Consider the following 25,575-nt stretch of genomic DNA (forward strand, 5'->3'; position numbering starts at 1 on the left):
GGGTCGGGGGGAGGATGTGAGGGGGGAGGGCTGGCATCACGCTGAGTTCCAGCTTGCCCAAGGATTCGGGATCCCAGGCCAAACACGTTTGGTCGCTGATTTTAAGAAGGGGATCAGAGGCAGAACTGCGGCCACGAACAAGATGAAGAGCACGCCATGGGACCGGGCCTAAAGGAAAAGGACCGTAAACATCTTGCCCCTCCTGCGGAGGTCAGATGCATTTTGTGCTATAAAAAGGATGCGTGTGCGTGTGTGTGTGTGTGTGTGTGTGTGTGTGTGTGTGTGTGTGTGTGTCTTTTAGGATAGATTTTATGAAGGACAGATGATACTTAATGAAATTGTAGCCAGTATCTGTTTATGCATACAGTTTTGTCTACTGCCTCATTTTTGTCAGCCCTTCAGAAGGCTGTGTCTGCCGCTGATGTTATATAAGTGGCACGGTTCACCATCAGCTATTTTAAAATGACTTTTGGGGTAAAGGGAACTTCCATCCGTCTTTTCAGACAAGCCCAAGGTGTAGACGGGTGAGGGTTCCTATGTTTGCCCCAGTCTTGCTCCAGATGTGTGAGCTCAGCTGTTGCCTGTCACTTAGGTGACAACTGGCCTTTTCCCACTAAGCCTTTGCTGTCTCCATTATCCTCAGTGAAGTGTCAATGTTCAACCGCCTTCTATTATCAGGAGTGGGCTCTAGCCCCTTGGGAGGCAGCAGCCTTGTTTGACCATCCCCAACAATATGTCTGTTTTCAGAGTCTAGGAAAGGAAAAAAAAAAAAATCCCATGACAGCAAGATAGATACATTTTGAATTGAGCATCAACTTAATCCAAAGATTCTACTTTAATCAAGACAGCTCTGTAAGGATGACGCAATATTTGACAAGCCTTTTCTCTGGAACAATATTTACTCCCACCAAGGAATTTTAAACTTAAACAGCAGCCATTTATCTTGCTGTCTGGTGGAGCCTGGTTCAGTTTGCCTCCAATGTGTGGTGGTAGCCTTGGTGGCTGGGCTTGGCCTGGGATAGGAATCTGTCATTGTAGCCCAGCTGGAGCCTGAGGAAAGCAAAATACAGCACCTGCTGGTACCAGAGGGTTTCTAAATGCTATCAACTGGCAAGTTAGGAAACATAGAAGGAGATATTTTACAAGCTCTTCTAGAAATGTTTATACAAAGGATTTAAAGGTAAACAATGCATGTACTCTACAAGTTAAAACTGAGAGGCGCTAGAAATAAATGGATGTTGCCCACAGCTAAGGGTTTGCACACTTGCTGATGAACTTGAAAGTCTCTAAGTTTAATAAGTCATCGCTAACACAGTGATTTGTTCTTATGAATAACCCTTAGAAGGTTTAAAAAAAAAGGGAGGAAGGAAGGGAGGAAGACAGGAAGGAAGGAAAAACTGGATGGTTCATGGAGATAGACATAGTGATGCAAGTGAATAGGTTTAGTAAATTAATTTTTCTACCCTTAAGTTGGTACTAATTGGTGATTTATCACTGAGTGAGACTGTTGGTTCATAAGTTTTTAAAAGAAAGGTGATATGTTTTACTAAAGTGACAGATTCAATCAGTTCTGCCAGGAATGCCAATGAAGCTTAAAAAGCTGATTATGCTTTTATAATCAAAATCCATGGAGCTACTCTTTTTGTTCAAGGGTGTTGGGGGGGTGGGGGGATAATGAGTCAGCTTGGCTCACCCAAATAAAACCTAATATCAGCTGGGGAGGAAAAGAGAACCCTCATATGGTTAATAGCTGAACTATTAAATTTAGAGTCAGATGTGGGTAAAAGTCTAGTTGTTCTAATATCCTCTTCTATGATAACTCTGAAAAGATCAAAACAGTTACATTTTGTAGTTTCTTTTATTAAAGATTTTTAAAAGTCAACTGAAATATAAATTTTAAAAGTGGTATCATAAAATAATTTATCTAAAATCTCTTATAAATACTTGAAGGTAAAATACAAGGGGTTGAATATTATGAGTGATTGTTTATAGTACTCATGAAATGTAACTTTAAAATATATTTTCCAGTAATTAAGAAATTCTTTTAATGGCCTATACCTATATTTTGGGTTACCTAATATTATGGGAAACAATTTTTAGTAAAGATTATCATTCTTCTATTTCTAGTTACTACAGTTAATTTCCTTCTTAAGCTACTTTGTAAAGAATACATTTTTTCTTTTAAAAAAGGAAAGGGCTCTGAGTGTGGTGGTGGTGCAAACCTGTAGTCTCAGCTACTCAGCAAACTGAGACAGAAGAATTGCTTCAGCCCAGAGGTTTTAGTCCAGCATGGGCAACATAGCAAGACCCCATCTCTGTAGGGGGGACAAAAGTAATTTTAAAAGCCTAAGTGGTTATCATGTGTGCATAGAAATGTTAAAAAGTCAAAGTGATTCTCCATAGGAGATGTCACCTGACTAGGATTGACTCCTCTTTCTTGAAAAAATAGCTCTTTTTTGTTCAGGTAAAATAATATCATTTGCTTAACTCTTATTAGTGAGAGAATATTATCATTGCTCAACTCCATGTATAATTATTCCACAATAAAAAGATGGAATTAGGAAAGTGAGTGAGTTGTGTTTCTTGATTGGTTGGTTGATTGGTTGGTGTTTTAAGGGACCATTACTTCTTTTTCTTCTGGTTGGTGTGAGCACACGAGTTGAGAGAGGGAAGTACAATAATCAGGATGCCAACTCCTGCATTGCTGCAGTTCCTCGAAACCTTGGGCAGCATGTGGAGCCAGCACTCCAGAAAGGAGTGCCAAGGACCAAGATGGTATCGAGGAAATGCAGCAGCTTCTGCCTTAGTATCGCCTCAATGCCCTCCCCACCAACCAGTAACCACACCTCCTTGTTTATGGCCATGCTGAGCTGAAGTCCAGGAGGGCAACTACAGTGTGTTGGAAAATGAACACTTTGGAGCAGTGAAAAAAAAAGCCTGGCCTGAAATTGCATGGAGAATCCAAGTAAGCCTTTGTTTCCCCCACTTCTCCTCTTTCCCGAAGGAGGGACGGTGGGAAGAGACGTGCTTTACACGTTGGAGCATGCTGATGTCATGACACTTCTGGCACAAAGATATGATAGGATAATCGGATCACTTTTCTGTATGCCAGAATGACACGATTTTTCCAAGAACTATTCCTAAGCTGCTGGTCCACTGGCACTGACTGTTTTCAGTTATGGGGGGGAGGAGGGGTGAGTGGGTAAGGGGATCAAAATTCTCAAAAAGAAGGTAATAATTCTTCCTGTGTCTCTGCTTTGTGCGCTTGTTTAGACTAAACTCTAAAGGCATTTTGGTCACTTTTGAAGGACCTTCTCCAGGAACAAGAATGATGGCCCAGCCTGAATTGATTAGACTTTTCCAGCTTCATTCTCCTATAAAAAGAGGTTTTTACATTTAAAATAAAATTTTAAATGCTGGCCAGGCAGAAGCCAATGTAAACATTTTAAAACTTGGAGCTGTAAACTGGCAAGCAGCTGTCATTTACCTTTACTTAACTTTCTTCCCCAACCCCCACACTTAAGTTTGGTCCTAAGTGAATCAACTGACCAATTCAACTGCAGATGCATTTTCCTTGCTGGAGATTTGGGGTAAACTCTTGGGAGAGATGCCTTTCATTTCTAGTGGATTACACTTCAGGAAAAAAGATGAGGACTGTGTTATTTCAGTTGTTCTGGTACTGAAGTCATGGACTCCTCCTTTCTAAGAATTTTGTCCCAGCTGCTGATTTATCGCGCCCACCAGCTTTTGCTTGCGTATGCCTCTCTGGGTCCTCCCTTTCTCATCAGGTCTCCGGAAGGAAAGATCTGTCAATAACACGGTGAAAACATTGCAGTTAGATGCAGACCTATAAGTGGACTCTTCCATGCTGTGTGCTCTTGCTCAGCTGCCCTTCTTTTATCTGAGGCACAGATCTGACGGCTTGCGATTATGGTCTTTGACTTTGGTAACAATTCTGTTTGAAATGTTTCCAATTACACACAATATTTGGCGGCATGTAGCAGCTGTGTGCCAAAAAGCATTTCGAAGTGTGTTCCAAGAATCAGGCTGTGATTGCTTTTAATTTAAATAAAGGCTATTTGGTTTCCTGTGATGTTTTTTATAACTACCCTCCCACACACCATTTTTGTTGCCCTTTAAAAAAAGGTCTAATATAAAGTAGCCACCACTTAATGTGAAATGATATTGACCCTAGTTTTCTAGGCTAGCCATTTGCTTTGAGCAAGCACACAAACGTTTTAATAAAGGAATTTTTAAAGAACATTGTGCAGCAGTTTGGATTTCCCCAAAGAAGAAAAGGGGATAAGGTTATCTGATAGCATATTATAAGTAGCTAATGTTTTCAGGTTTCTCCTCTCCTTCTTTAGGGACCTATCATTATAATTGTCTTTTTAGGTCACTGGAGATCATCTCATACACTGTCCTTTTTTCAGATCCCCCTATTTTTCTTTTCGTGGGTCCATGAAGAGGTGTTTAGTTAACAAACATTGTTAAAAGGTAGAGATCAACATGAATATTCTTTTAACAGGGGTTGGGGTGGACTGGGAGTGGGGTCTGGGGACTGGTAAATAATTTCACCATTTTGCAAGAAGCAAACCCTCCAGATCTGCCTTCTCTGTGGGCCTGAAATTTCTGAACACTGAAACCTTTTAAAACTGTGGCTGCTTAAATCTTTTAATAACTACCAAATAGATTTGACTTATTAAATCTGAAAATAAGAAAATATACACTCTCAGGACTGGGAGTGAATGGATTGGTAATAGGACTGGAGATTTCTGTTTCCAGGACAGTCTGTTGGCCCAACTGAAACATAACACCTAGAGCTAGAGGGCATCCAACAGGCGAGGTGCTAAGATGGTCCCAATTAAGGTGTTTTCACACAGGCTCTTTCAATCCTGGCAAAAACATCCTATAGAATATAGTGCTTCTTTGGGTTGAACAGTAGTTGACTTGCATAAATGCCAACATCTCTTCTGGCACTTTTGGAAACCTTCCATCATGTAATAAATAGTGCTGTATAATTCAAATTTGTAAATGCCATGTTTCATGTAGCCCCTGTAGAGACAGCTGAAATTAACCCAGGCTGCTAGGGATCACTGGGATCCTGGAGGTTAGGTTACTGCCTAGATCCAAAGCACTACCAGTAACTAAAGCCATTGGAGGCCTTGGATCAAAACTGGGAGAAAGTGTGAGGTTAATCTTAGTAGAGCAGTGTACTGTGAAGAATTGCCCACCAAGCAATGCTTAGGGTTTTTGTTTTAATCTTTATCCATGGAAACTGTCTTTCAATTAGGCAAACCTTCTTGAAGGAAATTTGCTCAACCAGAGGCAGAATGAAGTTGATGTTACTTTAGCGGCTAAGCACCATTGCCTGCTAGACACGCATGCCCCACCCAAGACCATTGCTATAGTGACAAAACCCACAGTAACTATGGTTGAAATAGAAAGTCTATTAAAACCTTTTTCTATATTGGCCAGCTTCTCCTGCCCTAGTTAAAATGCTGCCTTCTGTGTGTGTATACACACCACTCTTTCAGTCTAATAACAGTCAACCAATTTAAGCCATGTTGCAGTTTCACCAAGGGCATTTATATATCTTTTGTTTCCTTTATTTCACTGATAAGCAAATAATATGGTAATCTTCTGAAGAAACTCATAACTTGTGAACTATAATTTATATTTTCAACTGTGCTATATTTACATGCTTGAATAATCTAAGTCCCTAATTTAGGATCTGAAAAGGGACTAGATAGTGTGATATTTTGTTTTGCTTTAAAATATCTCTTCCAAACTATTTAGAGAACTGTTAGATTTTATGCAAGAAGATTGCCTAGTGTTCTCGTGTCAAAATACTTGTTATAATATATGTGAAAAAGAGATGACATTTTACATTCTTCTGTGACTATGTAATTAATAAGTATGCTTAGAACTTGAAGTGTAAGCATGTTACATAATTTTTAGAAAGAGATAGAGTTAGGCCTGAAGTGCGTTAGAGAATCACAGATGTTTCTTGTAAGAAAATACATATGCTTCATAGGAATTTTGAACTGCTTTCTGATGCTAAGCTTTGTTCCCTGCAAGGATCATATGAATAATTTCACTGAGTTGCCCCAGTTCTTATTTACACAAGCCTCAAGAAAGGAATTGAAATGATCAATAACTTGCCCCCATCACCTAGTTCTGAAATGCTTCGACTTTTTATGTTTTCATGAATGTGAAGGGAAGGAATAAAAATACAGAGAAGATGTTTGTGTTGAACTAACTTAATCATATAAGTTCCCTCTGTGGGCCTTCTATAAGCTTAAGCAGCTTGGCAGGCTAATAGCCAAAAACGTGTCCTCAAGTACTGCCAAAAGTGTTAAAAGCAGACCAGGCTTTCTCCATATTGAGGTACTGGAAGTGCATTTTTTCCCCCTTAACCTTCTGAATTTTGAGGAATAAACCAGAAAAATTGCTTTCTTTTTTCCTCCCCCTCCTTCCCACGGAAACCAAAATTATTATTCATTGCAGTGCTGAATGAGAAACTGATAGGAATGTTGATATGTGTGTGGGAGTGTTTTAAACTAGCTTGATTTGGCTGTTTAAACCGGAAGCAGCCAGGTTACTATAGTGTGTGATGGGTCTTTTTTTGTTACTTGTATGTTCATGATGCCTGTGGACACTGGCTTTTTTGCCATGATTCTGTAACTTTTGACAGAGTACTTTTTCCATTTATCCTGTTTGTTCTTTTTTTTTTTTTTTTTTTTTTTGAGTTGGAGTCTTACTCTGTCGCCCAGACTGGAGTGCAGTGGCCGCTCCTGGCCACTGCAGCCTCGACCTGCTGGGCTCCGGCGATCCTTCTGCCTCAGCCTTCCAAGTAGCCGGAATTACAGGCGTGCGCTACCATGCTCAGCTGATTTTTTGATTTATTGTAGAGATGAGGTCTCGCTGCCCAGGTGTGTATCAAACCCGCAGGCTCAGGCAATCCACTCACCTCAGCCTCCCAAAGGCACGAGATTACAGGCTGAGCCACTGAGCCCGGCTTCCTGTTTGTTCTTGAGCAGAAATCTCAGAATAGAGAATAGTGGAGTAAGGCACTATCATAGTACAGAAAATGTCAATTTTTGTATAGTTTTTTTTTCTTAAAATCAGAAAACTTGGACAATAGTACAATAGTTGTGTAATTTTGGGACAGTCACTCAGTTTCTCTAGGCCTCAATTTCTTCACATGTAAAATGAGGGAATTAGGCTAGATCAGTATATACTAATCAAGGGATAGAACCATATGCACCTACAGAGATTTTCAAAATACAAATGCACAGAGCTTTTAAAGAGCAGCTTGGGATATAGTCTTGCACGTTTAGATTTAGCTTGAACATGCCCCTCAGGTGATTCCAATGTACAACTGCTGTGGAGCTACTAGATTAGATGATGTCTAAGCATTCCTTCCCGTTCAAAGTTTTGTTTCTAATCCTAGAAACAATTTTTTCTAGGCTGAACTGCTTGCTTTTTCTTTCATTTTCTTTTTTTCCTTCCTTTCTTTTTTCTTTCCTTCATTCTCCTTCTCTCTTCTTTCTCTTTTTTCCAATCTTCCCTTCTTTCCTTCCTTTCTTCCTTTCTTTTTTTGTTCATTGACTTAGTCATTCTTAATGCTACTGTCAAAATATTCAAGACGTCATTTTAACTCACTTCCAGGATGATCTATGTTCTGTGCCCATGAGTGATGATAATCACAAGGAACCATGTTTGTTCACCATGACAACATACCCAATGCCTAACACACTGGCTGGCACACAGTAGACACTCGACAAATAGAGGGAGCCCCTAAAGTCAAGAAATTTTTTGAAAACATAATTTTAATTACATTTTCAAATAATGTTGTATATCTATATAGTCAATTTTCAGACACCTCTCAGGTAAAGTACCTCCAAATTTAAACAATGGGTATAATTGTTCATCTGAAAAACAACATAATAAATACATTATTTTTCTTATGTTTCCACACTTTGGGCATACTCCATAATGTATTTATGGGTTTTTTTCCAGGTTAACAATTGGTCTCATTGCTTTAAATTTGGAGGTTCTTCACCTGAAAACGTATCTGGAGGTTGACAAAAAATGATGTTGAACATATTATTCAAAAGTATAATCAACATACAGTTGGAAAAATAAGTTTACCCTATGTTTCATTACTTTTTGAGCTCCTGTATTTGTTAAATGAATAATCTTATTTTCTGTGGCAGGCAATATGTATTGATTCAAGAAGTGTAACCCAGCTGTATCACCATCAAGGTTTCAAAACTTTTCTGATAAATGTATGACTTTATTACAATTTTAAGTACTATTTGTAAAGATCTTTAAGTTGCAAATGTTAAAAAATTATAAATAGATCTTTATTAACATAGGTTTCTTGCTAAATTACCTGTGTAGATAGATAAATCTATATCTATCTATATTTATCTATCCATCTATCCATCCATCCATCCATCCGTCTGTTTATGCCATTAAACCTGTTGTCCTTTAAACAATGGTAATGCCAATTCCTATTTCTCGGCAGTTAGTGAAGTAAGCTTTAACGTAGCTAATTGAAGTTATCTTTTTATAAGCAGCAATTATTTGGATCCTTTGCCAGACATAATTCAATGTCATGTCTTTTATAACATATGAAGTTCTTTAAAACTGTCTATATCTATACTACACAGAGGTTCACATCTGTGTGTATATATATGTGTGTATATATATATATATACAAAATAAATCAGAGAAAATCAATAAAATATAATAAACACTCAATTTTCCTCATAATAACTATAATGTATCTGGAACTTTTGTTATCAAACATGGGAAAATTTATGGTTACATAGTTTTGTGGAAATTAACTAAAAGAATTTGTTGCCCATTTTATTTGCTTTTTTTCCTTTGAAAATTTGAGTATTTCTTATCATCTATTATTGTCATTAATGTAGAATATACACAGACTAAATAAAAAGAACTTAAACTAGTCAGTATTACTGGTGCCCATGTCTATACAGCACAATTAAAGGAGACATTTGACAACTAACTACATATTTTACTTGATGTTTTATTGTTGTGTTTTGTCATACTTTTTTGAGGGGCACTGCTTTGTTTTTAATTAAAAGAACTTTAAAACTTGCCATTCTAAAACCTGGATAACTGTCCAATTTCTTTTGAACTTTCTCACTATATAGTCATGGTCAGTAGCAAAATCAGCTCACTTCAGCACATTTTTTCCTACTGTATGCCCATTGCCAAATCAAATAATCAGAGCCTCAGGGTGGAAATTTCTACCTGAATTATCTACTTGGGTTGTTTGCACAATGTAACAATGAAACTCTCTCTTTTAGTTATTACTATGAGGCATTTTAGTCAGGAAAAAGACTAAACTGTAGCTTAATAGCTTAAGGATGATTTGAAATGGAGAACTGGTTCAGAGTATTGTATAAAGCCTTACTATTTTTGGTTTGACTTTCTTAAAGTTTCACCATTAATCTCCTCATTTATGCCAGACTTCAAGCTAATATAAAGGGGCACGTGGGATCACGGTTCACTACATCCTTTCAGGTCTCTACTCAAAAGTCATCTGATGCCAGAGGGCTTTCCCCAACCACACTATATAAATAACAGCCTTTCTACAGCCACCATCCTGCAATCCCCAGGCCCTGAACCTGCTTTACTTCCTCCAAAGCACTGATCACTCTCCAGCAGATATGTATTATTATAGCTACCTGTTTCATAAAGATGCCTCTGTGTTGTTTTGTCTACTGCTTGACTCTCAGCTCTTAGGGTAGCACCTGGTATTTAGTAGGTGTTTAATAAATACCTGCAGAATGAATGACTGATCCTCAATCTAATAATATGTAGTGCTGAGAAAGTTACAGAGTTTCAAACTTATAATGTCACTCTTACAATAGGACAATAAAGTTAGCAAATGGCCACTCTCATTTTACAGGGTAGGTGTTTGTGGACCATTGGAATTTATAAAATAAAAACAAAAGCCGGGCTCGGTGGCTCAGCCTGTAATCCCACGCCTGAGGTGAGCGGATTGCCTGAGCCCGCGGGTTTGAGACCCGCCTGGACAACTTGGTGAGACCTCATCTCTACAATAAATAAAAAATGAGCCGGGTGTGGTAGCGCGCACCTGTAGTTCCGGCTACTTGGAAGGCGGAGGCGGAAGGATCGCCGGAGCCCAGCAGGTCAAGGCTGCGGTGACTGGGAGCGGCCACTGCACTCCAGACTGGGTGACAGAGTGAGACTCCAACTCAAAAAAAAAAAAAGACAAATAGTAGCCAGTATTCTGTTTTTATTTGAGCTTAAATTTCTTTTTTTCTTTTTTCTTTTCTTTCTTTTTGTTTTGTTTTGTTTTTTGTTTTGTTTTGTTTTATGAGGAAGCAGGATTTACTGAGAAGACAGAAAAGTTCCCACAGTGGGAGGGGACCTGAAGGGATTGCCCAAGCTTAAATTTCTTAGAAAAGAGATAGCGATTTTGTTTGAGGGTTTTTGTTTCTTTTGCAACTAAAGTGGAGTTTCTGAGCTGTTTCTCCCCTTATATGAATATAGTCAGAGAAATGCCAATTACTGTATAAGGAAAGAGGTTAATCAACTATTCCTCCATCTTTTCCTCCACCCCAAAGTGATCAATGAAATGTAATCATACAACAAAGGGATGCTGTATTAATAGAAGACTGAAGGCTTGCAACAAGAAATCTATGTGGCTTCCTTCTTCATAATGTGCCTGTGCTACTCTGTGACCTTAAAAAACATATATAGGTAGTCTTGTGGTATTGCCATGTATATTAAAACAAAGATGACAGACTGTCTTTCACTCAAGAAATCCCCTGATTTAAATTCCAGGGGTGAAAAGCTAAATCCTCTAAGTGATTTCAACCAGTTTGCTAGGAAATCTAGTTGCTTGAAATTATTATTTTAATGTCTCAGATTCCAGGGCTAAATTGGCAGCAAATCAGCTTTCCTATTAAGATGCTGAGCCAACTTATTTGTCCAGAAATTATCATGTTTTAACTTAGGGGTTCTTTACTATAATGAGACTAGTTCCTCTGAAATACACAAAGCACTTTCAGATTCATCTCATTTATCTTCACTGCATCTTTGCGTGCAGGTCTAACTGAGGTTATCCCACTTTCCTGATGAGGAACTGCTGGTTGGTTCAAGACACAGCTTCCTAGGAGCCTTGGTGTGGCAGTTCCCAAATAAATGGATGGCTGCAGGTACATTGTTAGAAAGAGAGAAAGAACACAAGAAAGAGAAAGTAAGCAAGCACTTGCAGCTTACCCAAAATTGTTGGATGATGTTTTTTGTTTCATAGATACTGCTGTGCTTCTATTTGTTCAATATTAAGAAATCTTTTAGATCATGACTGCCTCCTCTCCAACTACAAACGTGCATATGATATTGGATGAGTCCCATCATTTTCTAGACTTCTTACCTACTCTGTGCCTGTTTCCTCAGTTGTAAAGTGAGGGAGTTGATGATTTTTTAATTTAGTTGATTCTAAAGATTTGGAGGCCATAATTTCAAACGTACGCTAGTATTATTTTTATTAGTCTCATTACCATCTCTCCTGAATCCTTAACTAGAATTATTTAACAGACTATTCCAAAGTATTCATATTAGCCAGGTGCAACTTATAGCTTTATTCATTATCCAGTGTGGCCAGCTTAAGATTCAATAATAGGCTGGGCACAGTGGTTTACTTATAATCCCAGTACTTTGGGAAGCCAAGACAGGAGGATTGCTTGAACCAAGGAGGTCAAAATGAGCCTAGTCAACTAGTGAGTCCTCATCTCTACAAAAAATAAGAAAAACATTAGCCAGGGTTGGTGGCATGTGCCTATTGTCCCAGCTACTGGGGAGGCTGAGGTAGAAGGATCGCCAGAGCCCAGAAAGTTGAGGCTGCAGTGAGCCGTGATCATGCCACTGCCCTCCAGCCTGGGAGACCCTAACTCAAAAATTATTGATAAAATATAAAATAAGCCGGATTGGTGGCTCAGCCTGTAATCCCGTGCCTTTGGGAGGCTGAGGTGAGTGGATTGCCTGATCCCGCGGATTCGAGACCCGCCTGGGTGGTGAGACCGCATCTCTACAATAAATCAAAAAATCAGCTGGGCGTGGTAGCGCATGCCTGTAATTCCAGCTACTTGGAAGGCTGAGGCGGAAGGATCGCTGGAGCCCAGCAGGTCGAGGCTGCAGTGGCCGGGAGCGGCCACTGCACTCCAGTCTGGGTGACAGAGTGAGACTCCAACTCAAAAAAAAAAAAAAAAAAAAAATATATATATATATATAAAATAATAGCTATGTTTTAAAGACCTGAGAGAATATATGCTTCCCCCGGCTAAAAGTTTGGTTTAATAGATTACATCACAGTTCAATATGACAACTAAAAAAAATTCGGGGATAGTAAAGAACAAATTATTAATCTAATATAGTTACAACAATGGCATACTAAAAATTACAATATGAGTACTGTGTTTCTGTGTGAGAAATGTGGAACATTTTAAAAGAACTCAAAGTAGTAGGTTCACTTACTTGTGTAATCACATAGTGATTAGAGTTATGTTTACAATGTGTGTGTTCATTGACCAAATCAAAATTAATCTTGGAAGGTTTAGAGAGGATGTGCTGGAAAATACAACTAACCTAACATTCATTTTGGTTGTACTCTTAATATTTTCAAAACCCTAATAACTTTATCTCCCACACAACCTAGATAAATACTGGTGTAAATATGCAATAAGTAGTGAAACTACACATTAGCATATGTCAGCAGACCTACTGGCCTGGACGTTCCTTTTAGTAGCATTGTGATTAATTAAATCACTAACTTTTCAGCAAATCCTCAAGACCTCGGATCTCATTCACATTCTAATTAGGCTGTGCCCAAAGTTACAAGTAGCCCACCAGGAAGTATTATAGCATCAGTATTGTATCTCAGATAGAGCTTGTGAATTGTTCAGATGAACCCAGCAGTGAGCCGTGGCATGTTTCCCAGCAAATTCATAAGTGACTGTGAAGTGCTGCACCAATAGGAAGGACTATATAAATGTGACATTAATAATCACCAGTTTGAATCTGGGTCACTTCAGCCATGACTCAAAGATCAAACGCTATCAGATGGTAATGACTGTGTGAAAGTACTGCAGGAAGGCATTCCATTTCTTAATGATACCTTTGCGGGCCTTCTCAGCAGACTGTTAGAGGGTGGAATCGAAATCAAGTCACATGTGCCCCTTGGTCTGGAGGCTAGCCCTTCAGGGTACAATTGGCACACTTTTGCTGAGATGCTTTAAGAATGGTTCAGTGTGTTCTCTTGTTCCTTAAATGGATATACAGACCCTTTCATCTTCTGCCTCTTTTCCTAACTATTTATTCACTTCAAAGTGATGGGAGCTGTTTTGCATATTCTCTGCCTTCTTTTCTCTTTTCTGAAAAGTAAGGAGAAATTGTGTGTGTGTGTGTGTCTGTGTGTGTGTGCGCGCGCGCGCGCACGCATGTGTGTATTTGAGCAGGGATCTCACTCTGTCACCCAGGCTGGAGTGCAGTGGCAGGATCATGGTGCAACCTCGACCTCTTAAGCTCAGGTCATCCTTCTGCCTCAACCTCCTATGTAACTGGGATGACAGGTGTGGTGGCACACACCTGGCTAATTTTTTGATTTTTTTTTTTTTTTTTAAAGACAAGGTCTTGCTGTGTTGCCCGGCTGGTCTTGAACTCCTGGACTCAAGCAGTTCCTGGCTTCCCAAAGTACTAGGATTACAAGCATGAGCCACCACATCTAGACTAATGTTAAATTTTCCCAGTTTTATTTCAGATGTTGGGGGCATCATTTTCCTTTCAACACTCCTTTCTTGAGTGCCTGTGGCTTGCCAGGCATTGTGGTAGGCTATGGGAATACAAACATTAAATCACGAGTAGTCCAATCTCTCAAGAGCTCAGCATTTTGTAAAGAAGGCAGGCATTTAAGCCCCTGCTGGCAATATATTGTGGTGAAGAAGGACTAGCAAAGTGTACTAGACATATTACTAGCACAAAGGCAAAGGCAGAAGGCATTTGTTCTGTGTGGATTATTAAGGAAGTCTTCAGAGAGGAGGATATGGTTGAACTGAGTCCTGCTTACTAAATAGGAATTGACCAAGCCATAAGAATTGCAGAATGAATCATTCTAGGCAGAAGACAAGAGACAGGAAACATGAGACCTGCATGATGCTTAGTGAATGGCAAATCTTTCTATTTAAGATTAATTATGCTTTTAATGAGGAACTTTTTGCCATCTTTATAAGACTTCAGTTTAAATCAGAAATAAGATACAAATTTTGACAACTTTCATTGTGATCCTGTCTGTCTTCTCTGTGGCTGGCATTAAGCTGCTGAGTGGGAGTTCTCTGTTTTCCTCCTTAAAGGTTGTACCTAGCCGGCATGTGCACTTCTGCATTTTCATTGTTATGTTGGTACAATCTAAACTTATTTACTCTTTCGTTTCACTGGCAGACTTGGATTTCAGCCTCAAGTGTTTAGACAGAATTATATGATGAGTTTTATACTTTGATGGCATTTGCTTTAATACTGTAAGAGCTTTCCATGAAAGTTAATGGTTGAAAAAAAAAGCCTCCTGAATGTCACCAAGTGGCTTCCAGATGTGTTTTATTGTGTTGGTATCTCTGTTTTGTTTTCATAAAACCGTTTTTTAATCTTAGAAAACCTTACCAAGCAGAAATAGCAGACAATAGACTCATAGGAGTTATTTTCTTTATTTCCTGATTGTTATTTCTTGAACTCCTGCTTTAAAATTTTTTTTCAAACCCTGCGATTCAGCTGAAAAAAGCCCCTAACAATAAGAAGTACTGTACTTTTAAAAGCAAATCATGTTTATTTGTTTGTTTTTCAAAGACAAACTCAGTTCTTAGGTTGGAAGGTTCTGCTGTGTTTTAATGTGTGGTTCTTCAATGTGATAAAATTAAAATTATGATTTAGCAAATCTTTTAGAATTTCTGCCATCTAATTGTTCACTGAGGAATCAGTATGTTTTCAGGCAGTCTGGCATGTGATAAATATTTTGTAGCATATGTGACCGAACATGCCAATTTCAAAGAGCTTTACAAGCTTTAATTAATTTTCACAACAACCAGATGCGCTTTGCTTTATTGGTGGAAAGTTCACAGACAGTGGAGTTCAGAGTATTGCCCAAATTTGCTTAGTAAAACTTTTTTTGCTAGATGAATACTTTTCTCAACTCCAAGATTATCTAGAGCCCTAGCATGTAAAGTAGGGCTGCTTTTGCTGGGCAGTGAAAAAGGAATTTGTTGATGGAACCAACCATGCTGCCCACTCAAAGTGGATTGGTTAAAAAAAAAATGTGGTACATACACACGATGGAATATTATGCAGCCATATAGGACAAAATTATGAACTTTGCAGCAACTTGGATGGATTTAGATACTCAGTTATCTATCAAAGAAACAAATAACTGAATACCACATGTGCTCACTCATAAGCAGACCCCAAACAACTATTATAATACTATAAGAAAGGAATTAGCAGTAGTGGAAAACTGCCAGGGGGAGGGCACACTTCATCAATAAGGTTACCTGATCTCAAACCAGGTGAAGTGGTGACCAAAGTGAGGCCCAAACTTTACCTGTACAATTACCCTTTGTATACCTAACCCTGAATTGTACCCCACATCTTTAAAATAAAATTTTTTTTAAAAAGAGAGAGAAGGAGTTTGTTGCAGGACTGCCATATTTATAAACACACATACATGAGTGCGCACGCGCACACACACACAAAATACAAGATACTCATTTAAATGTGAATTTCTGATAAACAATGAATAATTTTTTAGTATAAATGTGTTCCAAATATTTCATGTCCCTAATAAACTATTGGTTGTCTACCTGAAATTTAAAGTTAACTGGGCATCCTGTACGTTACCTGTAAGGCTCAGCATGTGTTGATAGCCCCATCTCCTCAGCATCCTTGTCTCCCTCCAGCCAGTTTAGGTTCCTGGTTCCTTGAACACAGCTAGAAAACCACAAAAGATATAAAAATGCTGAGAAGGAAATAATAGTACATTTTTCTTCTGAGTCATAAATTTAGAGAATATTATCACTTCCTTGACTATGTTAGAGATTCTTCAGGTTTATGTATATATAATAATTATAAAGAATTATTGCCTTCACTTTGCCTTTCTTTTATCTTAGGATAAAATACTTTGGTCTCCCAATCTTTGGAAACAAAGTTTAAGTCGCTTGTTTGTAAAAGCTACCAACCTAACCCCTATGAGTTCAGGAGAATTGATGGTATAATCAGAATTGCAGCTGGTCAAACAGAGTCAATAAAGAGAAAAATGAATAGAAGCTTGTGAGTGTGACTCCACAGCAACCCAGAGTAGACTGTCTCACATGCACTTACACTTGTCTTTTTGTCTAGTTGGCAAGTATAATTTTTAGTGGTCCTAGCTTGAAGACAATGCCCACTGGAGTAAATCTGTCGTTTTGCTCCAATATTTGTAAGCAGCCCTCGGATATTACTCTCATGTCTTAAGTTAGCTACTCCACAGAGTATTTTCATATATTCAGTCATTAAATTTCTCAGTGAAAGAAAGTACAGTTTGATTAGCAATCAGAAGCCACTAAGTTTTTTCAAATCATCAAAGAAAATGAGGGCCCTAGCATGGATCTGAGGAAACCTAGGAGCTTTGGGTTTAATGTTCTGCATGGGTGGCCTACTAACTCTACATAAGATTTTATATTTGCAAAATGTTAGTAATGGTTTATTTCTTGGTGATTAGCATAAGAATGGGTATGATTTTATTTGTTGTATCTTTCTCAATTCTCCCAAAGTTTGTGTTTTAAGTGTATTACTTTTAAAATAAGAAAAATCAGCCAGGCTCAGTGGCTCAGCCTGTAATCCCACACCTTGGGAGACGGAGGTGAGTGGATTGCCTGAGCCCACGGGTTCGAGACCCGCCTGGGCAACTTGGTGAGACCTCATCTCTACAATAAATCAAAAAATTAGCTGGGCATGGTAGCGCGCCTGTAGTTTCAGCTACTTGGAAGGCTGAGGCGGAAGGATCACTGGAGCCCAGCAGGTCGAGGCTGCGGTGGCCAGGAGCAGCCCCTGTACTCCAGTCTGGGCAACTGAGTGAGACTCCAATTCAAAAAAAAAAAAAAACATATTTAGTGACATATTATGAGCAACTTTTCTGTGTTTAAACGTTTTGAAGTATAGATGAAATTCATCTGGCATATTAATAATTTTTAAACTCGCAAATGTTTATATATCAGTCAAGGTTAATGGTATCATGAAATCTGGCCAAATTGTCTACACTTAAAAATGATCTCTTATTCATTCACGCTATCCTTGATTTATTCATTCAACAAACGCTTATTGAAAAAACATAAAAAAGACATAGTTCTTTATCTCACAGCAAAGGAGATGGTGTGGTAGAAGGACAAAAAAGAGAAATAAAAGATACAGTCTATGATCCTGTCATTTTGCTCCAATATTTGTAATCAGCCCATCCTTAGGGCTGTTACTCTGTGATGGGGCAGAGCTGGGAAATATACTCACCCAGGGATACCTGAAATGAGGAGGAAAGATAACTGACCTCAATTTGCAAATGAGCCCTTTAATACCCAGTGATGGTAAATGACTTTCATGAGACACCCAGACACCTGAGTTCGTCTTAGGTGTTCCTCTCTTAAGCCACAAAAATAAGTGCATACTCCTGTACAGAGGTGGATCTGAAAAGTCATCAGGACCCTTGCTTGTTTTCAAGACCAAGGTCTGGGACCAGGAAGTTCCTCTGCGTCTTCAGACAAGGCCAGCACCAAGATTGGCTGCAGGCTGGGGCCAGGATCCCCACTAGCTCTACATATAGCCTGGATGTGTGCTGAATGGTATCACCTTTCTGTAGGCTGATTTCAAGGGTTTGTTTTTAATTGGCTATACAGTATAAGCTACATGGACATTTTCTTTTCTCTATTATTTGTATTCTCTTGGAGGAGGAAATAGCCTGTAATTTTATTTTCTAATACCTCTTCATAAAATCTCTTTAACTGGTCTTTTTTTTTTATATACTCTGAAATTCATACCAATCTATAATATGGAGGAGCCCCAAATATTTGCATTTTTATTGTATAATATTAAAATGTGGGGAAAATTCTTTATTATTTTACCTCCTTTCACAGTTCAAACAGGGTACATTTTTCTCAGTGAACAGATGAAGGTAGAATCGGACAGGCAATTTGAAGGTATTTGTGTAAGAAAGCCTAGAAAATTACAGACTTTGTATTTGCTAAGACAACCTCTGAGGTCAAAGTTAAATTCACACAAACTATCACATGTTAAATTTAACTGAGTTATTGTTGACATTAATATGTAAATGCTTGTGAAAATAATCTTCCAAATATACAAAACAGTTGCTTTATAATATTTTCTTCTTGATTTGATTAGATATGTTAAAGATTATATAACAATTTTCAAGAACTTAATGTGGAATGTTTTTTACTTAAAATGCACATTTGGATCTTGAAATCCACTGAAATAAATATGAAAGAACTTTCTTAAAGGATTTATTTTGCCTATGAATAAACCAGATGTTTTTTAGAAAGAGAATTATGGGTGCTGTTTGAAATTGCCTAATCATAATTCTGTGAGCTGTTGGAATAAAACAAATGTCTTGACCAGTTGAGCTTCCAAGTAGAATTTTTTCTGATACCAGTACAGCTTCTAATAGCCAAGAAATGAACCACTACTAAAATTTACTCTTGTAAATTGTATCCCAAAATCATCTCATACCCCATTTGGAAGGTAGTTGCTTAAGCATAGAATATGACAATTGTTTAACAATAATACTAAAACTTCAGTAATGTATGACCCAAGGAAGGAAACTTGGTGTCTAATTGAAACATCCAGGGTAATTCAGGTGGGTGGACATAATCACTTAGGTTTCTTGGCACTGTTCCAATTCAGATTGGCTAATGAGAGGAGAGGCTTGCTTTGCCTCACCTCTCTTGCAAGTTTACTCGTCCTTTAACACGGTTCCTCCTAACACCATGCTGGGACATTGATTTTGCATTGATTCACAAAGGGATGCCTTGGGTCACTCAGTGAGTATTCTAGTCAATAGCAGGTGTCCTCTGCAGACCTCTGATTTCTGAGCCTGTGTGCTGTTTGGCTGATGGCATAATCTTTCAGCTGTACCACCCTAAGCAGAATTTCCAAATGCCACACTGCTCATCTTAAGCATGAAGTTTGGTGGGGTGATAGGTTCCTGTTATTGATCTATCTGTTCCAGAGATTATGTCACCACAAAGGAGTTAATTTGTCTTGTTTGGAGGGTCATGTTTAATTGCGTGGGTCAGCAAGAGATGATAAATGACTGCATCTTCCTTTAAGTCTGTGCTTCACTTTTTCTCTAAGACTGCTGAACAATACAATCGATTTCCTTAAGCGGCACTGCTGGTACCATAAGAATGACATACAAGCAGAAAAAGGTTACTGGTATCTAAAACCTGAGTTAATGAGTCCAGATAGCTAAATATAGAATAACCTTAAACTGACTTGCTCACAGAAATCTTCCCACATCCAACAAGAAACAAGGAAGCACTAGATGGCAGTCTTAAACAAACTTGAAATGACCTCTCCTCTCTTAAATGCTGTATGTAAAAACAATCACTTCTGTTCCAAATGAACTTAGACTTGAACTCTGCTTCATACAAACTGCAAATCTAAGAGCATTATCTAGTTTAATGTCACATTGTAGAATTTTGTTTTGAAATTAAAAATGATTTCATATGCACTTTAATGATCCATGGCAGAACTGCTTTAATTACTGAGTTATTTGAATGCCTGTCTTAACTTTACAGTTTAAGATGCTGTTAGAGAGGTTTTTATTTTTAGACTTTAAAAACTAGGGGGGACAAATGATGGCAGGTCCATAAAGTGGAAAATTGTGCAGTTGTTAAAAATAAACACATAGGCCGGGTGCGGTGGCTCACATCTGTAATCCCAGCACTTAGGGAGGCTGAGGCAAAAGGATTGCCTGAGCCAAAGAGTTCTGACACCAACCTGGGCAATATAGCAAGACCATGTCTCTACAATAAATCAAAACATTAGCTGAGCATGGTGATGAGCACCTATAGTCCCAGCTACTTGGATGGCTGAGGCAGAAGGACCTCCTGAACCCCGCAGGTCAAGGTTGTGGTAGCCATGATCATGCCACTGCACTCCAGCCTGGGTGACAGAGTGAGACTCTGACTCAAAAAAATAAAAATAAAAATAAATAAAGATGTAGAGGTAAAGTAGTATGAAAAGATATTCAGGATATGTTTAAGTAGAAAAGGCAGATTATAGAATGGTACATAGGATGTGATCTTTCTTTTACAGAGAATAGTATATACTCACTGTGTTTGCGTGTTTGTATGTTGGTCTCTGAGAGACAGGATTGTTGATTATGGATATTTTTATTTCTGTTTGTTGTTTTTCTATCCCAAAGTATATTTCTTCTGCATTATAATAGTTTTTTTAAATGTACACAATAGAGTAAAATTGTCTTCCCTATCTAAGATGAACTTCTTGAAAATACTACTGTCATTTCATTTCCCACCAAATATATTTGCCACGTTACCTTATGTGCTTTTTCATGTCGCAAGGTTAGTATTTATAGTCTGGGATTTTTGTCATTTAAAATAATGCAAAAAGTATTCCCCACTTTTCAAAGCATAGTGAAAACGATGCTACACATATTAGCAAATTCTTGACAGATCTCAAGGATGATATATATGTTCATTTTCTTTAGTGTCGTCTTCAGGTAGGTTCTTATGGATCCAGATTCCATTCACAATGAGCATTTATGAAACACTAAAGATGTGCATATCATATATTATCAGAAATTATAAATATTGGATTATAAAGTTGGGGATAAAGGTTTGCAAGGGTTATAGTGCATCTCCATGAGCTATTCTTCATATGTGTATGTGTTTAGAGAGGAATGCATGTCCCACCTAAAGATGATAACGCTTATACTTCTTATGTTCTTAGACATTGGTGTCATTTGGAAATTAGTGTTCCTGTACTACAGGTAGAGAAGAATGTGATTTTGGAAGAAAAAATCTGAAGCATTAAAAAAAAAAAACACATACACACACCAAAAATTTAATACTATTTGAGAACTAATCCAGAAATAATCTGACAAGACTGAACATTTCTGCAGGAGACTATACCCTAGTAGCTTTCGTAAAGAAAGTTGATGAAGAAACAGTTCTATTCTGAAAGAGTCAATGTAGATTTTGGGGGGATATTAGAGATTATTAAAGAGTGTATCCTGCTCTTATGCCTGGCACAAAATATGTATCCAATAAATATTTAAATATTTATTCAATAATTGCTTGCTCCATCAAGGAGCATTGGTCCAACAACAGATCATTTGGATTGATAGTCTCTGTATACTTGTTATAAAAAGCTTTAGAGAGGATGGGTGTGGAGGTTTATGCCTGCAATCACAGCACTTTGGGAGGCCAAGGTGGGAGGATTGCTTCAGCCCAGGAGTTCAAGACCAGCCTGGGCAACATAATGAGACCTCAATCCAAAAACAAAAAAAAACTTAGCTGGGCTTGGTGGTACACACCTGTAGTCCCAACTGCTCAGGAGACTGAGGCCACAGTAAGTTGCAGTGATGCCACTGAACTATAGCCTAAGCGACAGAGTGAGACCCTGACTCAAAAAAAAAAAAAAAAAGCTTTAGAGAAAGCTGCAAGGATTGAATCTGCTGGGCATTTTGTTGAGTTATGTTGATTCCCCCAAGAGGCTAGTTTAGTTCCATTGTGAATGATTATTTATAATAGTAGCAATAATCTCTTTGCCCCTCATATACAAAATTGGAATAGTAAGGAGATTAGCTAAGTCTTTGGCAAGGAAGCATGCAAATTTGTCAGATTTATTCAGCCTCATATTTCCATTATAGTGTTCAACACATATTATATTATAATTCATCTTTCTGTGTTTTACACATATTATATTATAATTCATCTTTCTGTGTTTTACTTTCTGTACTCTAACCTGTGAGATCCTTGAGGAAAACAGTTGTCTTATTTGAGTTTCTATTTTAGAATCAAGCATATAATAGTGGTTCGACAATTTTTTACTTGATGAGTAAATAAATGTTTCTAAGTGAAAAGCCAGGTTAGAGACACCAGACCCTAATGGCCGTATCAACCCCAGTGAGAGTCACTGTCCACTTCTTTATCTCTGATACCTGGCTCAAAATAGCATAAAACACTTAATGAATGGAGAGAGAGAGAGAGAGAGAGAGAGAGAGAGAGAGAGAGAGAGAGAGAGAGAGATCTACATTTAATTCAAGATTCAGAGTTGAAGAATGCTTTTACACATATTCGTTCTTCTTTAATCCTGATAACAAACCTGTGAACCAATTGTCTCACTTTATAAATGAAGAAGCCAGGTTCCATGAGAGAAGCACATGGTTACTAAATATTAGTAGTCACACTAGAGTCCAGGTCTCCTTACGTAAGTCCAGTCTGCTCTTTGCCAGTTTGCTTGAAATCAGCAGAGTCCAGATCTCCTTACATAAGTCACACTGCTATTTGCCATTTATATCTTCCTAGGTTAGTAGCTTCAGAAAGCACCTAGTTATCCAAACTAGAAGCCTAGATGTTATCTTCAATGCTTCTCTTTTTCACATTCATCCAACTACAAGTCCCAGCTACCTTACCTTCTGGACATTTCTGGAACCAGCCATCTCCCTTCTCTTTATTCTATCTTTTCTCGCATTCACTGGATCCACCTGAAACCAGGCTTCTGGCCCCCAGTCTTGCCTCCTCAACAGAGAGTGATCTATCTCAAATGAAGATCTCACCATGCCACACCTCTGTTCCAGTGTGCTTTCCTTATAAACCCGCCAGAGCCTGGCCCCACCTACCCCATCAAGAATCTCTCGCTTGTCCTTTGCCTTGGACCATCTCACCACGCAGGCTAGATGCAGTTGTCCCACGTGGTCTTTAGGTTTTGGCCACATTTTTCTTGCCCCTTCCCTGATCCCCAGTCCGTTATTCTGGCTCATTTAGGTGAATAAAGTTGTCACCAAATCAGACTTCAAAGCAAGAAACTTGAAGCAAACCACTGCGGCTCCCCTGCTTCTCCTTCTATCCTCAGCACCCTCCTCTGTCAGCACTGGTTTAAAAAGAGGGGGGGGGGAAAGGTAGGGAAACTGGGTGTGGGTGAAAGGCAATTAGCAAAAGAAGAAAGCACATGTAAACAAATACATCTAACAAAGTGGTAAACCTGCAAGATTGGCCCAGCTGAACCATGGGGAACGTGAGCTACTTTGGTTATTGGGGAGAGTGAACCTGTGAAAAAGGCTCCCTTTTGATTTACCTTTTCCCTGTCCCTGTATTCCCTAAGGATCTTATTGTTGATTCTTTTTCTTTCTTTTTTCTTCCTTTCTTTCCTTTCCTCTTCTCCCCTCCCCCTCTCCCTCCCCTCCCCTTTCCCCTCCCCATCCCCTCCACCTTTTCTTTCTGACAAGGTCACTATTGCTCAGACAGTGCAGTGTTCCTATCACTCCTCAGTGCAGCCTGGGCTGATCCTCCTACCTCAGCCTCCAGAGTAACTAGGACTACAGGAAGGCCACTGTGCCTGGCTAATTTTTAACAAATTTTTCTTAGAGACAGGGTCTCACTGTGTTGCCCTGGCTAGTATGCTGCTTTATTTAATGCCAGTTCATCATAGTCTTTACAATCTTAGAAAAAGTACCAATTTGGGATGAGGGGTGGAGGGGCGGGGCAGAACAGTTGCTTCCCGTGTCCCTGCCCTATTCCCTTTTCCCAAAAATGCATCCTCCCTGGAGAGAGAAACTGGATGAGAGAGAAACTTCCTTAAGTCCTTTGGGTTTTTTTAACTTCCTTAAGTCCTTTGGGGTTTTTGTTTTGTTTTGGTTTTGGTTTTTGTTTTTGTTTTTTGAGTTGGAGTCTCAATCCATTGCCCAGGCTGGAGTGCAGTGGCATCGACCTGCTGGGCTCCGGCGATCCTTCCACCTCAGCCATCCAAGTAGCTGGAACTACAGGTGTGCGCTACCACGCCCAGTTAATTTTTTTTTTTTTTTTTTAATTGTTGGGATAAGATCTCGCCAAGTTGCCCAGACTGGTCTCAAACCCTCAGGCTCAGGCAATGCACTTGTCTCGGCCTCCCAAAATGCTGGGATTACAGGCTGAGCCAACAAGCCCGGCCATCCCTTGGTTCTTAATGTCACCCCAGACCTTTCCTTCCTTCCAGCCTCCTCTCTCCCCCATCTCTTCAGCTTGCCTGGGCTGACTGGAATCTGAAGAACCTCCTGTTTTAAAACTTCCAAACCAGGCTCGATGGCTCAGCCTGTAATCCCGTGCCTTTGGGAGGCTGAGGTGAGTGGATTGCCTGAGCCTGTGGGTTCGAGACCCGCCTGGGCAACTTGGCGAGACCTCATCTCTACAATAAATTTTTTAAAAATTAGCCGGGCGTGGTAGCGCGCGCCTGCAGTTCCAGCTACTCGGAAGGCTGAGGTGGAAGGATCGCCGGAGCCCAGCAGGGCGAGACTGCGGTGGCCGGGAGCGTGCCACTGCCCTCCAGCCTGGGCGACAGAGTGAGACTCCAACTTAAAAAAAAAAAACAACTTCCATAGCAGATAGTCGTCCCTTTCTTGTCTCCAAAGCCTCATCAGACACTTGCTGTGCTAGCCAGTATCCCTCTGCACTGGCAGAGCTGCTACTCCCAGAACTCTGGGGATTTCCACAGGCAGCTTAGATTTCTGAGAATCTGGGAACTCCTTTAAGCTATTCATATTTGCATTTGACTCAGTATTTCTAAACATGTGATAGCTGTGTTAACTCTTTTTAAGAGCTAGTGTCCCTGCTCCAAGCATTTAAGTAAGTGCAAATTAAATGCAAGTCTATCCCTTTTGCAATAATTGAATTATTGTTCTCTGTTACCAGTGGTGTTGAGCTCTACATCAGATACATGACAGTAGAGGAATCCTTTTACTTTTGTTTACATTTCACTAGGACTTTGGAATCCAAATAATTCTGAGATTGACAAAAATAATAATAATAACTAAATCCTTTTAGAACAAAATCTCACAAGATATTCCTTTGAATACTTCAGTGAAGTTTGGGAAATATTGGCATTCCTAGAGTTTAATAAATGACCTTAAAAAAAGATTCCAATAGTGTTTGGGAAAGAGTCATTTTTCATAGTGGGAGAAGGATGGCATGATGAGTCCAGTTGTCTTGATGTTATTTCACTTTAGGAATTACTCCATGCTTGGGGTGGTCATACATCCTGGTTTATGCCTGTTGCCCCAACAGAATTCTTAACTGTGTCCTGGTTTGTGTGATAAATTATCTATTTTCCCTATCTGTATTCTATTTAAATATCAAACAATTGATCAGGATTTCTCTTTTGTCTTGGAGATAAATGAAGAAAAAAAAACTAACTAAAAAAAAAAAGAGACAGAAAGAAAAACAACATCAGTGTTATGCAACTGTTATGTACCCATAATAACTTAAAAAT

General features: G+C 38.9%; 1 protein-coding gene across 1 annotated transcript in view; it reads left to right on the forward strand.

Annotated features, from left to right (window-relative positions):
• The first annotated feature begins 146 nt into the window (after positions 1–146).
• PRICKLE1 (prickle planar cell polarity protein 1) overlaps positions 147–25,575 on the forward strand; it is a 112,902-nt gene continuing 87,473 nt past the window's right edge. Inside the window, exon 1 of the mRNA XM_008063857.2 lies at positions 147–210. The gene's annotated coding sequence lies outside the window, so the exon portion shown is untranslated. The remainder of the gene's footprint in view (positions 211–25,575) is intronic.

The sequence above is a fragment of the Carlito syrichta genome, unplaced genomic scaffold (assembly GCF_000164805.1).
Source record: "Carlito syrichta isolate Samal-C Ts95f unplaced genomic scaffold, Tarsius_syrichta-2.0.1 Scaffold307107, whole genome shotgun sequence".
Classification (NCBI taxonomy): Eukaryota; Metazoa; Chordata; class Mammalia; order Primates; family Tarsiidae; genus Carlito; species Carlito syrichta.